Source organism: Tamandua tetradactyla, chromosome 13, assembly GCF_023851605.1.
Source record: "Tamandua tetradactyla isolate mTamTet1 chromosome 13, mTamTet1.pri, whole genome shotgun sequence".
NCBI lineage: Eukaryota > Metazoa > Chordata > Mammalia > Pilosa > Myrmecophagidae > Tamandua > Tamandua tetradactyla.
Window position 1 is genome coordinate 86,957,085 of NC_135339.1, and position 6,466 is coordinate 86,963,550.

A 6,466-nucleotide genomic window follows, 5' to 3' on the forward strand; every position below is an offset into this window, starting at 1 on the left:
GGACTCCAGCTCCAACCATGTGGCAAGGCTGGAGGAGCCTGGGCTGCACACCCCACCCTCCAGCTGCCCCTCAGGCAGCCTCTCCCGGCCTCCATCCCTGCACCTGGTCGGCTCTCACCCCTCCTTCATAGGAAAGAAGACCTTCCCTAGGTTCCGTGGAATATTCCTTCACAGCACCATGTACTTCTCTTTCCCATCACTTGTCACTATGGTCATTAATCGATTATATGAGAAATGACTTGTCTAGCGATTTTTTTCCCTGGCTGGACTCTAAACTCTGTGCAAGCCGAGACCATCTATGCCGTTTGCTCCCCTCTACATCTCTGGAGCCTATGAACGTCGGCAGTACATGTTTGAATGACTGCCAACTTTCCAAAGTAATGTGCTCAGCCTCAGCATCCGAAACAGGCCCCCCCTCTCGGCTCCCAATCCCCTCTCCCACTGCAGGCACAGAGGCAGCGGCCCAAGTGCACACAGTATTTATTAGGTGGGGAGCCACCTAGTACAACACCCACACGCAGCCCTGTGCCCGTTAGCAGGTGCTGCTGCTGCCGTACATCATCTGCACCCCGGCTATGCTTTGGGACAAAGCCCTTTCCCTACCCTCAGTCCTCAAGCTCTGACCTCTTGGTTCCACGCAGGAAGCCCTGTGACTCGGGCTCTAACCAATCACAGCATCCTATTACCCTGGCCGCAGTGATTGGCTTGAGGACAGGCATGTGACTCAAGTTGGCCCAATCAGATTGAGCTGCAGAATAGTGCCAGGCTACCTGGAAAACGCCTGTTTTTTTGTCTGCTGGTCTTGAACCAGGGTGGATGTGAGCCTGGAGCTTCTGGCAGCCATCGGCCAATGCAGAGCCTGAGAAATAAGCCAGCATGGAGGAGAGAAGAGGTGAAAGAGAAAGTCTTAGTGACATCGTGTCAGTCGATCCCAGGGCATATCAGTTCTATAAATCAATATATGCCTTATTTATTCCTTCCGTCCTTTAAGTATTGCTTTAACCATTTTGGGCTGACTTTTCTGGTCATCGAAATCAAAAAAATCTTAAGTGATTCAACCTAAGCCTTCAGCTGAGTTGACCTTCAAGTCTTGGTGCTGGTTTACACCCCAGCCCGGGACTCTTTCCCACATTTATTTGGATCCCAAACAGGCCCTATGGAGAGTGCCCAGTCTCTGCTCTCCAGTGAGGCTCGGATGACTCAGGAGAGCCTGTCATTCACAGCTGGACTCACCTCTGAGAGTGCAGGGAGGATGTCCATCCCCTCCATGTCAATTAAAACCTCTGCCCAGTTAAAACCTCACTTCCCATCCATATCTTCAGCTCACCACTTTCCCTCTCTCCACGCCCAAAGAAAGCAGCCCAGGACTGCCACCAAGGCTGTCTCTAAAGCCCGGTGTCCCTTGGTGGACGCTATGAGTTTGCCAAGATGAAATTCACAGAGAAGTTTCCAAGATTACAAGGTCAGGTCTGCTAAAAGACAACTGAAAATAATTCAGTGTGAGATGGAAAAGAAGTCAACATTAGGGGGTTGCCATGGGCACTGTCTCTATCTCTCCTTCTCCACAGAGCCGCTGAGCCTGCCGGGAGAAGCAGCAGGCACGGCCCTGCCAGGCAGGAAGCCATCCTCCACTCCAGCGCCGCTTTCTGGTACAGTAAGTTAGGACACCTCCTCTGCCCGGGATTTAGGCTGAATTCACCCCTGCAGGTCTGCATCACCAGGTCAAAATGCCAGGTACCTACCTACAGGTGTTGTGGGTCAAAGCAGAGACGTGTAAACACATCCACAGGGCATGGTGACAACTCAGAAATAAGTTTAGGTAGCATTTTCTCCTGCAAATCAGCAAGCTTGTATGAGGATTGGCGGCCAAGTTTGTATCGCCAGTTGGAAAACCCAAGCTTATCGACACCACCCATTTGGGGCCATTGAAAGCAAGTTGGACGTGGCTCATGAGGCCAAGAATTTCCTAGCATGCCTCGGTTCATGTTCTCAGGCTGGAATTAATGTTGGCAAATGTTGGTTGCCCTGGGTTAATTAAAACTATGAATAAGACTCGGTGGTAGGAGTGCCAATTCCCTGCTATGTTTCAGATATTCCCTAGGGTGCTGAGCGAAGGCAACTGTGCCAACCACAGCAATATTCCACAAAACTATTCACCCTGAGGACTCGTGAAAAAAGGATTGACACAAGTGTTGAATTTCTGAGCTACTTGAGCACAGGAACCAGGTCCCATCACCCCCATGTCCTCACACGAGCTCACGTTCAGGCACGATGCCCTCCATGACCCTTTGAGGAGTGAGCGGCAGATCCCTTGCTGTTTGGAAGAAAGAGAATGTGCCCGGAGAAGCCTTCCTATTAGACAAGCACACACAGTAGCCCAGAAATTGAGACCTTTAATTCCCCCCCAAATCTCCTTTACCAATAAGCCCACCTTAGATGGGTAGAGGGCCCCCCTCACTCTCTCCTCACTGCCATCAGCCCAGCCTTGCTTTAACCCCTCTGCTGCCCTCTGAGTCCCGTCCTTCTTCTCCACCTTCAGCCCACGAGGTTGGCCTGCCCCCTGCGATTGCGATGGACAAGGGAGCAGATGTGACAGCATCACCGTGTGCAGTGTCGCCATCCACAGCATCACCATGTCACAGCATCACGTCACAGCATCACCATGTCACAGCATCACATCACGGATTCACATCACAGCGTCACCACAGCACAGCATCACCAAGGCACAGCGTCACCACATCACAGTGTCAGCACGTCACAGCGTCACCATGTCACAGCATCAGCACATCACATTACCACGTCAGAGCATCGTGTTACGGTGTCACCCCATCACCGCGTCACCACATCACAGCATCACCATTTCACTGTGTCACCATATCACATCATCATACCACAGTATCACCATGTCACAGGATCACCACACCAGTGTCATGTCACAGCCTAACCAAGTCACACCCTCACCACTGATGCTTCTTGAGATTTTCTAGCACCAGTTAATGATTGCTGAGAAAACAGATTTAAGGAAAGCCAGGCCTGCCCGATGCCACGCCAGAAAGCCCCGCAGATGGGAGGAGAGAGGCATCTGCAGAGCCCTGCTGCCAGTCTGTTTCCCCGGCTGCACACACCCTCAGGCTGGCCCGTGAAAGGGTCATGTGACTCCCTTCAGGGTTCAACTTTGAACAGTGCCGAGAAATTTTTATAGATCTATTTTTAGCTTCGACCTCTGGGTGAAGTTCCTGGTCAACAGCCAAGGAAGCAAAGTCAGGACCAGTCAGTAAAAGCCTGCAGGAAAGCCCCGTCCCTCCGTCTTCCTTGGAAGGACTGTCTCATTAGGCAGGACCAATTTTTCCATGTTCCAGACTCTGCACCCAGGGATCATTTCCTTTCAAATAAGAGAGACTACAAAGGGCTCTAGTCCCCTCAACCCGGTCACAGAGAGACGGCCATGGCTGGCTGCGTGGGAACTTTCCTGACGACCCATTGCCAGCAGGACCCCGCCCCAGCCGAACTGCAGGGAAGAGTTGCCAGTTCTCTGCGCCATCAGCACCCCCTGCAGCCCTCCACATCCAGCCGCCACTCACCACGACTTTCAGAACGGGGCCATTTCCTGAAGGAGGAATAGCTCAGGAAAGGGAACGGCCCCAATCTCCAAGATCCAAGCCAGCAGAGCCAACAGAAGGACAGACAGAAGCCAAACTGGAAGCCTTTTAAATGGAGCCTTCAGCTAGAGTCTCAGACCCAACTAGCAAGAGGAACATCTTCTCAAACAGACTGTCTTTTTAAAAAAGGTATAAAATAAAGTCTCAATGCTTATGGGCCCATTTCCGCTTGTTCCCCAGTATCCATCCCCATCCTCTGCCTGGGCCATTGGAAGTGACCTTGTCCCCGTGGCAGTCAGGACAGCAAGGCAGACCAGCAAGGCAGGCACAGCACAATAACAACTGAAATATTTATTAAGAACTTACTACATGACAAGCAAGATATAAGCACATAAGGGTACCAGGCCATCTGATCTTTTGCAGTAGGCACTATTATTCCCATTTTGCAGATGAGAAAAACTGAGGCACAGAGAACAAATTCAGTCTCTACCCTCACCTTTAAGATGGCCTCAGTGATCCTCAGCTCACAGTGCTCAGGCCCTCTTGGGTTCTAACAAACAGAATTCAGCCAAAGCAAGGAAGCATCAATCCCAGGACTAGAGGACAAAGAGACTGGGGCTTCTGTCTTGGAAGCTCACCCTCATACTCTGGTTCACTCACTCGGAGGAAACTCAGCTGCCCTGTGGTGAGCTGTCCAGTAGAGCCTCCATACGGCAAGTTGCCGAGGGAGCCCTTGGAAAACAACCCACAGCCCACAGGAAGCACGTCCAGCCAGTGACCCTGTGAGTGAGCCCAGAAACCCATCCCACCCCGATTAAGCGCTCAGATGAGACCAGAGCCCTGGCCAATGCCTTCGTGGTGCCTTGGGAGACTCCTTGAGCCAGGGGCTCCTGCTGAGCCACACCCAGCTTCCAGACCCACAGAAACCTGAGGCAGTAAATGTGTGAAGCTGCTCCATTGGGGGCAGTTTGTTACACAGCTGTGGAAAACAAGCCTCCTCAGCCCTGACCTTGCCCCAAGCCCTGGCCTCCTGACGTGACCCTGGGCAGAAGGCCTGTCTCACTAAGTGGCTCTCCAGCCCCCTGCCTGTTCCTGGCCTAACTTTGGTCACTGCCTCCTCCCACCCCAGTCTGGAAGCTAACCGGCCTGCCAGCTCACTTCTGGTCACTTACCATGTGCCTCTTGGTCACGTGCTAGCCTGCCAGTGGCACCTCCTCTCCTCAGCCCTGTCTCTGAACCCATCTCCTCATCTGAAAGCAGGGTCCAGAGGACCCCATAAGGCTGTTTTGGGGGGCAAACTATAGGGCTAGCCCCTGTGCCAAGGGCTTTCATGAAGTATCTTGTTTACTGCCCTAGAGACTCAATGAGGAAGGAACTATTTTAGCCCCATTTCCCAGCGGAGAAAACGAGGGCTTAGATAAATCCTGTGACTTCCCACAGCCACACAGCTGGTCAGCCTAGAGCCCCAGCGAGAATCTTGGCCCAGGGCCGGGCAGGGCTATGCTGGCTCTAGGAAACTGTCTGACTTAATCCTTACAGCATAAAGTAGGCCATGCAGAGCTGCCAGCCCCGGGCCTCCCTCCGCTCCTGGTCCTGGCACGTGCATTAAAGTCCCATCCCCCAGGCCTCCAGAGCTGCCCCACACCCCCAGTCTTAAGCCCCAGATCCCCCACCATCCGTATCTGTGGACCCCCACCTGACTCCCCAAACCCCACACAACTCAGAAGAGGCAATACTGCAAAACCCCACACCCAGGACATTTCTTACAGTCTACTTTCTATTTCTACAACTGCGTTTGTCTCCTTAGTCATTTCAGGGAAGGACAACTTTAAAAGCTGGCTTTATCCACCAGAGATGCTTCCAAATTAGGAAAGTCAGAGCCAGAGGAGCTGCCTCCAGGCTTACCGTACCTCTGTCACCTGCTGCTCTGGCAGAAAGCAAAGCCCTTCATTGGTTTAATTCTTTAAACATTAAAGAATTAAATGTGAGTCCCAGGAGCATGAGGGACTCACCCCTGTCTGGGAGCAAAGCCCTTGCAAAGCTGAGGTAGTGGTCCCTGCGGATTCCTCAGCAGACTAATGGAAATGTCATTTTCCCGTTCCAGAAGGGCAGCCAGCCCTTTCGGCTCCTGAGTCTTGGCATGCCCACGAGGTGCATGCCTTCGGTGTCTACAGCCCATCCAGGTTCTCGTTCAAGAGACCTGGGAAGAATAGCTGTGTTCCTTTTCTACCGCTGCTGTAATAAATTAACACAAACTTTGAGACTTGAAACAACACCAGTTTATCATATAATGGTATTAGAGGTCAGAAGTCCAGCGGGGCTCTCACTGGTGATGACAAGGCTGCCTTCCTTCCTCATTCCTTGTCTTTTCTGGCTTCTAGAGGCTGCTCTTATTCCTTGGCTTGTGGCCCTTCTTACATCTTCAGAGCCAGCAACAGTAGATTGAGTCATTCCCACATCCCATCACTCTGATCTCCTCTTCTGCTTCCCCCTCCATTTTTAAGGATCCTTGCAACTACATTGGGCCCGCCTGCATTATCCAGAATGATCTCTGACTCCACCCCCGCATCCCCCCACATCCCCCCACATCCCCCCACCCCCTGCCACCTGTGGAACCCACTGCAGGCTTCCAGCAGAGGTACCAGCCTGACCGTGACTGCTGGGTACTTTCAAATGTCAATCACTCCTCATCCAGGGCTCCACAGTCCTGAAGTAGCAGGAGCACTTACCCATCCAAGCTTTCAAGGTCTCATTCTCCCACACTCTTTCCCCTCCAGCTGCTCCCTTGTCTGTTCTGCAGCTTCCCCAGCACCTGTCCCTTAAATGTTGGAGTTGCCTCATGGTCCTCCCTTGTCCCTCTCCTGAGC

The 6,466-nt window shown here is 52.4% G+C and overlaps 1 long non-coding RNA gene across 1 annotated transcript; it reads left to right on the plus strand.

The window, feature by feature from the left end:
• The first annotated feature begins 734 nt into the window (after window positions 1-734).
• Window positions 735-3,800, plus strand: LOC143653289 (uncharacterized). Its single transcript, XR_013161225.1, has 3 exons — window positions 735-892; window positions 1,569-1,734; window positions 2,540-3,800. It is a non-coding gene; the product is annotated as an uncharacterized LOC143653289 (long non-coding RNA).
• Window positions 3,801-6,466: the final 2,666 nt, after the last annotated feature.